This window comes from Macrobrachium nipponense, chromosome 20 (assembly GCF_015104395.2).
Source record: "Macrobrachium nipponense isolate FS-2020 chromosome 20, ASM1510439v2, whole genome shotgun sequence".
In the NCBI taxonomy this organism is placed as follows: domain Eukaryota; kingdom Metazoa; phylum Arthropoda; class Malacostraca; order Decapoda; family Palaemonidae; genus Macrobrachium; species Macrobrachium nipponense.
This window is the reverse complement of record NC_061089.1, coordinates 18,327,122-18,341,247: the sequence shown is the minus strand read 5'-3', so window position 1 is coordinate 18,341,247 and position 14,126 is coordinate 18,327,122. Positions and strand designations below refer to the sequence as shown.

At 35.5% G+C, this 14,126-nt stretch overlaps 1 protein-coding gene and 1 long non-coding RNA gene across 3 annotated transcripts in view; one reads left to right on the top strand and one right to left on the bottom strand.

Annotated features, from left to right (window-relative positions):
* The window catches only part of LOC135222687 (uncharacterized), a 370,412-nt gene that overhangs the window by 327,909 nt on the left and 28,377 nt on the right, over nucleotides 1–14,126 (bottom strand). The gene's annotated exons all lie outside the window — the stretch shown is intronic.
* The window catches only part of LOC135222670 (protein unzipped-like), a 261,762-nt gene that overhangs the window by 244,124 nt on the left and 3,512 nt on the right, over nucleotides 1–14,126 (top strand). The window lies entirely within an intron of this gene.

Genomic DNA, 14,126 nt, shown 5'->3' with positions numbered 1-14,126 from the left:
GTGTGCGATTCGGGAAAATTATACTCGGAAAATTTGTTACATGTGACCCTTCTGTTATAGACTGTCACATTCATAGTATTTTTTTTTTATCACAGTCCTCCAATTCGACTGGGTGTATTTATAGTGTGGGGAGCCCATCACTTTTCTTACTGTGTGCGCTGTTTCCAGCACACACTCTTTTGCATTAGTCCTGGAGCTACTTCAGCCTTTAGTTTTTCCAGATTCCTTTTCAGGGATCTTGGAACCGTGCCTAGCGTTCCTATGATTATGGGTACAATTTCCATTTGCATATTCCATAACCTTCTTATTTCTATTTTAAGATCTTGAAACTTATCGATTTTCTCCCTTTCTTTCTCTTCAACTGTGGTGCCCCATGGTAGTGCGACATCAACGAGTGATACTTTCTTCTTAATTTTGTCATTATTATTATTATTATTATTATTATTATTATTATTATTATCATCAAACAGATGAACCATATTCATATAGAACAAGCTCATAGATGCCACTGGCTTGAAATTCAATCTTCCAAAGAACACAGCATTCATTTGAAAGAAATAACAGGATGTGAAAACGGGAAATACAGAAAGAGATCATTTATTAGAAAAAACATAAATGAACAAATGATAAGCAAATAAAAATGTAAGTAAAATATTAAAAATACAAGTTGAATTGTTTTATGGTAGTATTGCGTAGCATAGTTTTTGGAAGGAACCTGTTCTCCTGTCCATGAAGCGCATGCGCGTTCGTGCATAGGATATTTATGATCGAAATTTCCGCTTTTGACTTACGTTAGGATGACCCTTTCCCAGACTGGAATAATTAGTTGTGTGCACGAGAGTTCGAACGAGTCGCATAAGATTGCAAGATAATTTACGCTGCCTTTTTGCCACGGTCAAAGGCTTTGCCGTTTTGGAGGTTGACAACCGAAAACTGGGTCTTTTGCCTGATCGTGAACTTAGATAGTTGAGACATTACTGCAGTTAGATACGCTGCTATTTGGTGAATTAGGTACAACTAATTTTTGTGGACTCTTCAATCAGTATTTTCCTATGACGCTCAACGTAATATTGCGGATTTAACAGGAAACTGTGGTTTACTGTAGGCACTATTAAGGGTCTTCGCAGCGTCCCTTCGGCCCCTAGGTGCAACATCTTTCCTTCCTTTTACTGTACCTCCGTTGATATTCTCTCTTCCTTCTGACTTTAAACCCTCTCTAACAATTGTTTCGTTGTGCAGTTGCAAAGTTTCCTTACTGTTACACCTTTTGAACATTCTTACTGTCAATTTCCCTTCAGCGCTGAATGACCTCGTAGGTCCCAAAGTTTGGCCTTTGGCCTAAATTCTGTATTCTATTCTAACAGAGAACTAGAGCAACATATGTATCCATATCCACATGATATATCAACATTATTGTAGTTCCCTAGATAGAGCATGGTAGTTGTCTGTTCTGTGATAGGACAAACACCCCCTCCCCCCCTCCCCAGGAATACAAACAGTTCCACATTTAAAATACGTATTACCTCCCTGTTGCAAGCAGTGAACACACATCGGCTCTTTGTTGTTGAAAGTTATGTAGGTCAGCGATGATACGAATCCTGCCTTATTCATATCCCGGATAATTCCGATCATTCGTATTTATATTCAGAAATGGATGACCTCTAAGCACGCGAGGCCTCGTTCTCATCTCTAAGCCAGTGCCAGTCTGGAGTGCCAGCTCAAGTCAGCTTAAGCCCCGATCGATGGTACTTGTTAACTGCGTGGCACTGGGCAGCTGGAATCGTTAATTGCTCTTTTTTTATTTAATCTTTTCTTGGAGTGACGAATTTGAGCTTTGCGTGATTGCTCTCAAAATACTTTCACTGCCGGCAGTCTTAGTGGGTCAGTATTGATTTCCAGAAGTGACTTATTTATATCTTGCTGGTGCCACGTGGTCTCGGTCTTGGTGTTTACTTGTGTTTGCCAGTGTGGCGTTGTTATTTTATATATATATATTTTCATGGAAATGGGCTCTCTCTCTCGCTCTCTCTCTCTCTCTCTCTCTCTCTCTCTCTCTCTCTCTCTTTTGTGTACAAGAACACACGAGTGCATGTATGTATATTTGTATGTTTATATGTATATGCATAGATATGTGTGTATACATACATACATACATACATACATACATACATACATCATACATATATATATATATATATATATATATATATATATAATATATATTATATATGTTTATTGGTTGCTTACCAAGGTATGGCTTGAATATCTTTTCGAGTCTTGTGGGTAATGGAATTATATTCTCAACCGAACAGATGAGTAAGGAACACAATTATTATTTCGAAAATAGATGTAAGTTATGTATATAAGTTATATATATATATATTATATATATGTGTGTGTGTGTGTGTGTGTGTGTGTGTGTGTGTGTGTGTGTGTGTGTGTGTGGTTGTGTGTGTGTGCCAAAAAGACTATTAGCAACTTTGCCTTCAAGTTTTTGTAAACTCGAGACAAATTCATTTTCTTGGTCCAGACGGAGGAGAATTTGGCCAGAGTCCATTAAGGGCTACAGCTGCGTTTTTCTGTTTTCAGTTTGGAGGACAATATATTTTCTTGTTACAGGCGCGAGACCTTTAGGATTCCACTATTTTTGCCTTCTTCATATTCTTACAATATTGTACCAGTATGTGATCACTCCTCCGTTATTTCGAATTACTTGATTGTTTAATGTGGCGGACGTATCGAAAACTGCTAGAAATGAAATTGGAAGACAATAGACAATAGAAAGATTATATATATATATATATATATATATTATATATATATATATATACATATACATATACATATACATATACATATACATATACATATACATATACATATACGTAGTATGTGCATACCTATATATGTGGGTAGTTTGTGCGTATGTTCGCATGATTTTAGATCGAGATAAACACAATGCGATTCATTAAGTGTGGCTCGATAGCTATCAGTTCATGTATGTATGTATATGTATCAATCAAAAGAATGAAACAAGATTCATATCAAGATGCGAAAGCTTGTTCATTTAATTAAAATATGCAATGAGATTGTTTATGTATTACCTCGCGTAGTACGTATTCAGATCGAGTGAATCGGTGCATATCCCAGCTGTAATTAAAACTGGCACAGGTCAAATACCCGGAATATTGTCAGACCCCGAACATCGCGACTCGTACAAATGGGGATATTATTTGCCGACTGTGCTAATGTTTTCACTTGTCTCTCGGGGCTTTTCTCCGCCATTAGGACTTAATGGAAAGGAATGCAGGGATCCTTTCTTTAGCAGCGCCGTCCTTCACTCGGGAACAATGCCGGTTATGAGAGTAGCCGAGGGAGAAAGAAGGCCGGGTGATACTATTCGGAGAATTTGCTTGGGAAAGGAAGACTCTTTGTCCCACTGCACTGACTTGGGCTAGGAGTAGCACTCGAGGTAGCCAGGAGTATAGCTGTTTTTGGTTCTTTGTCCCCGTATAGGTGGCTAGCGCATCAGTGGCGTGATCGGTATGGTCTTGACCTGCCACCTCGGTGGCTGCGAGCTCGATTCTCGGGCATTCCATTGAGGAGTGAGAGATGTGTATTTCTGGTGACAGAATTTCACTCTCGACGTGGTTCGGAAGTCACGTAAAGCCGTTGGTCCCGTTGCGGAATAACCGCTGGATCAATCCAGCGTTAAAACACCGTACAAGCCAAGCCCGTAGCGAGCGCTGAAAGTGCGCTTCAAGTGGTGCACTGTTGGCATGACATATGAGTCTCTGTAGCCTCCATTCGCCCCCCCAGCTGCAAGTTCTTCCATTCCTTTTACTCTACCTCTGTTCATATTCTCTTCCTTCCATGTGGCTTTCCACCTCTGGTACAGCTGTGTTATGCGCCAATGAAATGATGCATAACTGTCCCAAAAAAATCTTATTAACTATATTTTTCCAGTATTTTTATCATAATTCGGTCTATTGTTTCCAATGACTTTCTTTGAGAGAATGAAGAGAATCCAAATCCTTTTTAATTCAAGGATTTACGAAAGTTTTTATTTATCATTTTTTTCTGATTGATTCGCTGAACCTTTATTTTTGTGGAATTTATTCTTTTTCTCGTGTATTAGAATATATGAAAACATAGCGTCGATTTTCATCAGCTTTTGTAATAGAATTTTTAAAGCTCGTTTCTGTTTTCATATATGTTTTTTATAGGTGCACAGTACTAGGGTACCTCTCGTTCTGTCTTTTTTTTTTTTTTTTTTTTCAGTATTTGGAGGTTTTAGTCTCTCTCTCTGTCTCTCTCTCTCTCTCTCTCTCTTTCTCTCTCTCTCTCTCTCTCTCTTGTCTCTCTCTCTTGGTGATTGTGGAGCCTCCTTAAGGATAACCCTGAGAGAGAGAGAGAGAGAGAGAGAGAGAGAGAGAGAGAGAGAGATCCTCTTGACTGATTCGTCGCTCTATTTTATTTTATTTAACTTATTTTTAATTTTTTTTTTATTTATTATATATATATATATATATATATATATATATATATATATATACACCCCCAACTCACAAATGAGCGCCTGAGCATAACTGCTATTTACCCTGGAGGAGAGAGGAGCTCATCATTCAATTCAACAGTCCGCAACTTGTTCAACAAAACCTAAGAACGTTGTACAAATGATTTTCCCGTAATGACATATTGACTTTACTACGTTCACTATGCTTGCCTCAGATAAAACATCGCACTCCAGAAATTGTACGGAATTTTTTTGAACACCCGGTTATGGAGTTTGCCGTTATCAATACGTGTAATGGTCATGGAAATGTTAATTTCTGTATGGTCATGGAAATATTTATTTCTAACTAATACCAAACAGATTTGCATACTTGAAAGAATCACCCACATTATTGTCAATAGGATCAGTTGGAATTGAAGAGAGAAATGTCTTCAGACTCTTAATAAAACATTTGAGAATTATTTAAAACTCTGTCTCGAATGTTTTGTAGCATTAAACACACTTGCTTTCTGTTAAATTTACAGTTTGAGATTTTGAGTGAATTCTTTGCGCTTAAGTGCATTCTTATTGTATAGTTTTGTGTTCAAACCTTGGTAGAAAGAAAGAAAGCGTTCGTACGTTCATATTGTTGTCCATTTAAATTCTTTGTATGGGTAGCCGTTTATATGCTTTGTGTTTATGTCCATTCAAATGCTTTGCATGTATCTATTTCAATGCTTTGTTTTTGTGTCCATTCAAATGCTTTGCATGTATCCATTTCAATGATGTGTGTTTGTGTCCATTCAGATGCTTTGCATGTATCCATTTAAATGCTTTGTGTTTGTGTCCATTCAATTTAAATGCTGGGTTTGTGTCCATTTCAAGTGCTTTGATGTATCCATTTAAATGCTTTGGGTTTTGTGTCCATTCAAGTGCTTTGCATGTATCCATTTAAATGCTTTGGGTTTGTGTCCATTCAAGTGCTTTGCATGTATCCATTTAAATGCTTTGGGTTTGTGTCCATTCAAGTGCTTTGCATGTATCCATTTAAATGCTTTGTATACGTATCCATTCAAATACCTTCTATGTGTATTCTTTTAAATGCTTTGTATGTGTACCCGTTTCAATACTTTGTTTGTGTATCCATAAAAATACTTTGTGTATTCACAAAAATGCTTTGCATGTGTATTCATAAAAATGCTTTGTGTGTATCCCTTTAGATGCTTTTTAAGTGCACCCATATAAAGGCCTTGTGTGTGTACCCATTTAAATGCTTTCTATCGGTATCCATTTAAATGCTTTTTCATGTGTGCCCATTTGAATGCTTTTTCATGTGTGCCCATTTAGAAGACAACTAATCTTAACGGGTCGACGGAAAGGGAACGAAAACACCAGGTGAACATTTACCTGGATATCTGGTGGCATGGCCACATTGACAACGAGGGTGTCAATGCAATTGGACAAAGGGGACGGAAACGAGGTCGGGAACGGGTCAGAATGGGTCAGTGTTATCGTCAGTGGCGTTTCTAATGGCCGCGTTCGCGTGAGAAAGTGTGCATGTGAGTGTGTTTTAGTGTGTTGAGTGTGTGTGTGTGTGTGTGTGTGTGTGTGTGTGTGTGTGTGTGTGTGTGCTTCACCCTTGAGAGTAAAGTGATCATGAAGGTAACGCATTATCCAACGGGCCACACCCATATTGTTTTCCCCGCCTCTTCTTCTTCTTCTTCTTCTTCTTCTTCTTCTTCTTCTTCTTCTTCTTCTTCTTCTTCTTCTTCTTCTTCTTCTTGTTGTTGTTTCTTTCTCTTCTCTCATCCGTGATCGGGGTTTGGTTCTACGTCCTCGTAAAAAAAATTTATTGAAATATATCTGCTTTTCCAAGTGTATATTTCTTAAAAAGTCAGCCAAAGAACTTCAGGACTTTTCGGCTTGTTCCATAAGAATTATGCTAATAGTAATGAATTATAAATGTGGCATGTTTAGTCCCTCCTCCCCCCAAGAAATAGAACCACACGAATTATGACAATACTGGCCAATTTTTTAGGTTTTTACTGATCAGTTTTGGACTCATTTGTGGAACAGGTTTCCCCATAAGGAACTGTTATTACTATACCTATTCCTAGAGGGTACGCTAAATGATCATAATATTCTTAGACAACTAACTGATGACAAGTGATACGCGTTTTAGTAACTATTGAGTGCTTTCAGCATGAAATGAGTTTTGATATTGTTGTTGTGGATAATGCTATAAATAAATGCAAATATATATTTCAGTATTTTCTCCTCAACTTTGTAAGATTCTGTTCTTTCACCTCAGATTTCAGCGATTAATATTAATTTTTACTGTGTTGAATTTTCTCTTTGAGTTATCAACGGATTCTTCCTTTTAAATCTCTTTTTACCAAACATGGTATATAACTACTCGCAAAGAAACTGCAATGTTAAATAGGAAATTAAATTCTAGAAATACCTAATGTTCCCTTACGGAACTATCCTATCAAAGGCTCATTCTTTTCATGTTGCAAGGTTTCTTCATTGAACAATCAAACAGTTCCCAGGCAAACATGACGACGCATAAAGATCAGTTCAGCCGTAGCTTAGATTCAGTCATAAAATTCAATAAGTAGATCGTTTTTTTTCCAACCTTAAACTTATTCGCGTGTTTGCAGGTGAGCCAAGACAATGGCTTGTAACTCCTGCTTCAGTCTTCCCCCGGTGGGATGTAATGGCAAGGTCATTTGCATATTCATGGCCCGGCGTAAATTCGGCGGCCGAATTCTAGAGGTCGTTATGTGGGATGAGCCGAGAAATCACTGGACTGCTGTCATCTTTTTCTGTTAGTGCAGCTTTTGTTTTTCGTTTTGGGAAAACAAATGAATAAAGTTATCGTACCCTTGCGAGTCCTGCATCTTCCTCCGCCAATTCCTTCCCACAACCCCACTCTCTCTCTCTCTCTCTCTCTCTCTCTCTCTCTCTCTCTCTCTCTCTCTCTGTGTGAATTTCAGCTTTCCCATTATTTACCTACTTATTTTGGTTCAAACTTTATCCATATTTTTTTTATAGCCCAGACTTTCGTTCCTGGACTCTCTCTCTCTCTCTCTCTCTCTCTCTCTCTCTCTCTCTCTCTCTCTCTCTCTCTCTCTCTCTCTCTACTTCCTGGATATTATCTTTGCCAGTAACCTTCCCTTTTCTGGAATGTGCAATTTGGGTGTCGTAAGGTGGAAGATTGAATCTTTTGATGTACTGCCACCCCTTTCATTCCTTTTGCAGTACCTCCGTTCATATTCTCTTTCTTCCATCTAACTTTCCACCCTCTCTTCACAATTGATTCATAGTGCAAATTCGAGGTTTTCCTCCTTTTACACCTTTCAAACCTTTTCACTTTCAATTTCCATTTCACCACTGAAACGCTTTGGCGTTTGGCCTAAAATGTATATTCTGTTCCATCAGATTCCCTTAAGGTTGTACAACTACAGCTTCAATGACTGCCACCTTTGTGTACTATAAATAAGTAGTTAAAGCCTTCCCTATTTCTCTCTCCTTCCTGGTATGTTGCGGCATTTAACCAAAATAAACCAAACAATCCGGTTGTCTAGGATGTTTTGTAAGTCTTCCGAAAACATCTCCGTTAATGTCCTCATAATAGGGTTTAATTTATCCCATACACGTTCCGTCGTTGTTCCCTGTTTGTTTTGTGATGTGTGTGGGGCTTCTTCATCAAATCACGTGTGCGAGTGGAACTCTCTCTCTCTCTCTCTCTCTCTCTCTCTCTCTCTCTCCTCTCTCTCTCTCTCTCTCCAGATAGCTAAGATTTTTACCTCTTATCATGCACGTTCTTCATACCGTTAATGCCAAATCCAAAAAATAAGGAACAATAAGCTTTCTCCTTCCTGTCTGTATCGTTTTATATACTTTGTTAATTTTACCTTATTTTCTTTCTATATCAAGTACATTTCTCGTCGTGCTCAGCCCTTTTCCTTGTCTCACGAATTAATGTATTTTCATATTTACTTTTTATCTTAGTTTTATTAATTTTATTTATGTATTTTATTATTATTATTATTTTTTTTAAAGAAAATCAAAACTAACGGAACCTATGAAATATCTTAATTTTGCTCTAGGAATAGAAATGAAAATAGACTTCTGCCTCTTCTGTCACTGGAACTTCATTGTACTAAAAGGCCATCGGGGTTTTTCATGTTACACATTAAAAGAGAACTGATCTTTGATTGTGATGAGAAACCAAAGGTAATAATGATTTGTAATTGAAAACTCTGGATACTGGAAAAGAAAGTGGAAGCATTATGAATAACTCCTTTCCCCCCCAATCACAAACAAAATATATCGAATTAACGTGTCTCTCTCTCTCTCTCTCTCTCAGTGAGTCGTCAGTCATCGACTGACAGCTCAAAATGTATTGGCACACCCCTTGCTTGCTGACGAGGCCCACTGGAGTTGACTTCGAACTCATCTTATTTTAACTGCGAAATGTGTCATATAAACATGATTGCGTAATTGTGATGTTCCTAAATAAACATAGTCGTATGTACAGAATATCTTAATACCTTAACGAAGCGCAATAATTATTTGAATATATGCAATATATATATTAGCAATGATTTCTTCATATGTGGTAAAACCATAAAAAGTGCATCACAAAAAATAAATAAAATGATAAATAAATAAAATGTTACACGGAAGAAGGAATTCAGCAAGTATTGATATTTGTATTTATAACAGAATTCGGTGATCTCCAGCGGGCAAGTGTTCTGGTAATATATATGCAGAGAGCGGGAATGTTTTTCATTTGGAATTGAATGTGTTGTTCCAAATTCAAAGTATTCCACAAGTAGGGATACTCGAAAGTTCGCCTCGTGCCGGAATTGCATAAATTAAATGAATTGATCGTACGAAATGGAAACGCCGGCGGGGGGGGGGAGCCTCGCCAAATTGTGGACGCTTATCAGAAACATTAATTACTGTAATTAAAAGTAATTAACCACAGAAAATCGATATTGTTTTGCCGGAGTTTTCGGATAACAAAAGCCAATATGTTCTGGAGTTTCGGCAATAAACTCCGATGCCTCCGAGAACGTTATATATACGGCAACCTTTTTCCATATAGCCATCTCTCTCTCTCTCTCTCTCTCTCTCTCTCTCTCTCTCTCTCTCTCTCTCTCATGCCGTGGAGAATTTTGCGTAAGAATATATTTTGTTCTTTTTTATGGAAATTAGTACATTTGCGTTATGGTACTAATTTTTTGTTTCTAGACTATGGATTTCATTTGCAATAAATATGTATAATTCTTATTGAATCTGTTAGAAATAAGTTTTAGTTTTTCCTATTGAATTATACTGCAATACATTTTTTATGATTCTTATTGCATCAACTTGCAATAAGTTTTTGTGATTCTTATTTAATTATATTGCAATAAATCTTCTTATATATCTTATTGAATCAATTAGCAGAATGTTTTATATAATGAAATAATGCGCAGTAAATTTGTATATAATTCTTATTGAGTTAATATGGAATAAATTTTTATATAATTATTAAATTAATATGCAATAAATTTATATTTCTTATTGAATCAGTTTGCAATGAATTTTTATATAATTCTTATTGAATTGATTTGCAAAAAAAAAAAAAGATTGTAAATTTTATTATTTTGCGATAAAATTTGATAAAATCACTGTTAGCAGTAGTCTTTTGAGGCAACAAAAATTTTATACCATCTAGAACTATGATGATTCATATGTTTATGCAGTCTGGCGTCGCAACGACTAGTCTAGACCTATTAACCGTTACCATATGCTTCCTCCCTCTGGTTATTAACACTGACAGGAGATTTCTCTTCAGAAGCATATGGCCACTCTCTCATTTTCGGGAGGTGTTTGGCTGCTAACCTCATTAAGAGTTGAAATTGGTATTTCCTTCTTGTTTATGATTATTTGTTTATAACTAAATTGCTGAGCTAGTGGAGTGGGATGAAACTAAGAACTGAGTTGGTGGAATACATATTATATATATTACACACACACACACACACACACACATATATATATATATATATATATATATATATATATATATATATATATATATATATATATAATAATAGAAATCACAAAAGTAAGCTCGTGATTATGTTTATTTAGCTGATATCTGGGTAGGTAAGGTGTTTTTTTTCATTTTTAACTTTCCTTGTGGCTTCATCTTATATATATATATAATTATGTATATATAAAGACAATATATACTTAAAGACAAAACCTACGAAGGAAAGTGACACAATGGAGTATCGCTGAGAGGCCTTTCGATTCTCGTCCTTTGTAAAGGACGAGAAGTCGCAAGGCCTCGCAGCGGTACTCCACTGTATCACTTTCCTTTGTGGATTTTGTCTTTATACACATATATGCATCAGCTTCCGTATTTTCGTGATTCAGTTATACTTATATATATAGTAATATATATATATAATATATATATATATATATAATCGATTATATAATTAATAACACACATATACCACTATATAATATGAGGGTTTGCATGAACATAAGGACATGTATCAACGGGGTCAAGTAAAAATGTATTGTCGAAAGTTAGACTAAGCATGTAATCGTGATAAGTACAGACAGCATTTTGAAACTGCGAAAATAAATAGCATTCAGAGATTCAAAAAAAGACCTTGAGCTATACTTGCATTCCCAATGAAACGATTCAGCCTTCGGTTGTTTGAGTGTGAGGGTTGGCTCAGAAAAAATAACCATTTTTTTCGCTTACAAATTAGATTCTGTATCAGTTTAATTAAAGCTGCACCTTTATAAATGACTATGCATATGAGAACCGGGTCCACATATGCACCGAATGGATTTGTGTTTTTGGTCGTGCGGGTAGTTTTTCAAGGGTAAAATGCACAGAACGTGTTTTCAATCATTTTTGAATTTATTCCGTAGAGGGGAGTGGCGAGGATGATATTCTTTGGAATTTATTTATTTATTTGTTTATTTATTATTATTATTTTTACTAATCATTAGATGAACTGTAGATTTTTTAAAATAATTTTTGAAGTTATTCCCTTGAGAGGAGTGGCGAGGATATTATTCCTTGGAATTTATTTATTTATTTATTATTATTAATTATTCATTGGATGAACTGTAGATTTTTTAAAAAATAATTTTCATTTATTCCGTAAAGGGGTGGCGAGGAAATTATTCCTTGGAATTTATTTATTTATTTATTTATTATTATTTTTACTAATTATTCATTCGATGAACTGTAGAATTTTTTTAATAATTTTAATTTATTCCGTAAAGGGGAGTGGCGAGGAAATTATTCCTTGGAATTTATTAATTATTCATTATTACTATCGTTATTATTCATTAGAGGAACTGTAGATTTTTTTAAAATAATTTTTTTAATTTTTTCCGTATAGGGGAGTGGCTAGGAAATTATTCCTTAGAATTTATATATTTATTATTATTAATGTTATTATTTTTATTATTTATTCATTAGTTGAACCGTAGAATTTTTATAAAATAATATTTTAATTTATTCCGTAAAGGGAAGTGGCGAGGAAATTATGCGTTGAGGATTTCTTTATTTATTATTTATTGTGTTAATATTATTTAGTTAATTATTATTATTATTATTATTAGTTATTTATTACATGAACTGTAGATTTTTTTATTGTTTAATGTAGGAATAAAATCGACTTTTAAATTAATGCTATATTTTTCAAGAGAGAATATTATACAAATAGTTGAAGGAAATTATGATTTAAAGTTCCCTTAATGCAGTGATAAGAGGGGCGCACGCTTCAGTCTTGTCCTTGAGATGAGTAAATAATCACCCCCCCCCCCCCCCTCTCTCTCTCTCTCTCTCTCTCTCTCTCTCTCTCTCTCTCTGTGTGTGTGTGTGTGTGTGGTGCGTGAAGTGGAAAAGTAGGAGTGTAGCTGCCTTTAAAGGGAAGAGATATTCTTAGAAATGACCTGCCTTCCTCTGTCATCCGTGAACCAGTGATATTTCCTTTTTCCAGAATTATATCTGAGATCACTTTAGTTGAATTCGACAACCTGAGGTGGGGTTGAACGGTGCATTTTAATCGTGTCTGGTATATTTGAGTATATAAAAGATGACGAAAACTTATAAGGATATTATGACGTTATTATTGGTTTTGTTATTCAAATTTGCGAAATAGGAATAACCAATAGGACGACTCCTGTTGATTGACGAAGCAAACTTCTTCTTCTTCTTCTTCTTCTTCTTTTTTCTCTCAAATGAAGGAATTTCTTTGCCAATGCGCACGAGGGAATTGAGCTAACATTCATTCCAATGTACTCCATTGAAAACAAATGAATACTAATAGTCTCTCGGGAAGAAAATTCATTATTAATTCTGCCGTGAGAAATGGTTAACTAGCTTTCAATGATTTCCCAAAGGATCGAAAACCTAATTAAACTTAATGGCAAAAAGCCTCCATCGTAATTTCGCGTTCATAAATATAATGCGGCGTCATAAAACAGCTGCTCTTTCGTAGCTAAACGAATTGTGGGTGGGGAGAATCAAATGGAATGCCATCGTTCCTGGTGGTTTTGGAATGAGCTAAAATAATTTTTTTTCTGTTAGCCAATGGAGTTGGAAAGCGAGAGTAGTATACGGTGGAGTTAACTTTTTTTTGTTTTTATTCAAGCGCTTGAATTTTTTTTGTATTGATCTGAATAGTCGGCTTTTATATATATATATATATATATATTATATATATATATATATATATATATATATATATATATATAAGCTGCTGACTGTAAAGAAAAATATAATTTTTTAAAAAATTAAAAAATAACCGCTGTGTTTTGGCGCGAAAACACACGCATATATATATATATATATATATATATATATATATATATATATATATATATATATATATATATATAGCTGCTGACTGTAAAGAAAAATATAATCTTAAAAAATTTAAAAAATAACACTGCTGTGTTTTGGCGCGAAAACACACGCATATATATATATATATATATATATATATATATATATATATATATATATATATATATATATGTGTGTGTGTGTGTGTGTGTGTGTGTGTGTGTTTATGTATACGTACGTATATATAATGAATTTATCGCGCTACCTGTTGAACAAAGCCCGTGTAGTGGAAATTTCCTCACGCCAACGAAGCCTTAAAGGTGAAGCTGCATTCTCTGTTATTAATTATTTCTGGCTTTGCAAAAGCTGCGTTTGTGTTGTGTGGGTGTAGTGCTCGATTCACTGCTGATAGAGAGGGCTGTGCATGACGTTACTCTGCGTATAGGGGAATTTATATCTGCGATATGAAAGATTTTTTTTTCTTTTGTTTCTGTCGTGAGTTTGTAAATATGGCAGTGCGTGTTTATGTTCTGGCGTCGTATATCTAATAGTAAGAGAATTGAGTACAAGGGCCTCAGTGGCGTGGTCGGTATGGTGTTGGCGTGACACCTCGTTGGCCGCGAGTTCGATTCTCGTGCATTCCATTGAGGTGTGAGAGATGTGTATTTCTGGTGATAGAAGTTCACTCTCGTCGTTGTTCGGAAGTCACGTCAAGCCGTTAGTCTCGTTACTGAATAACCACTGGTT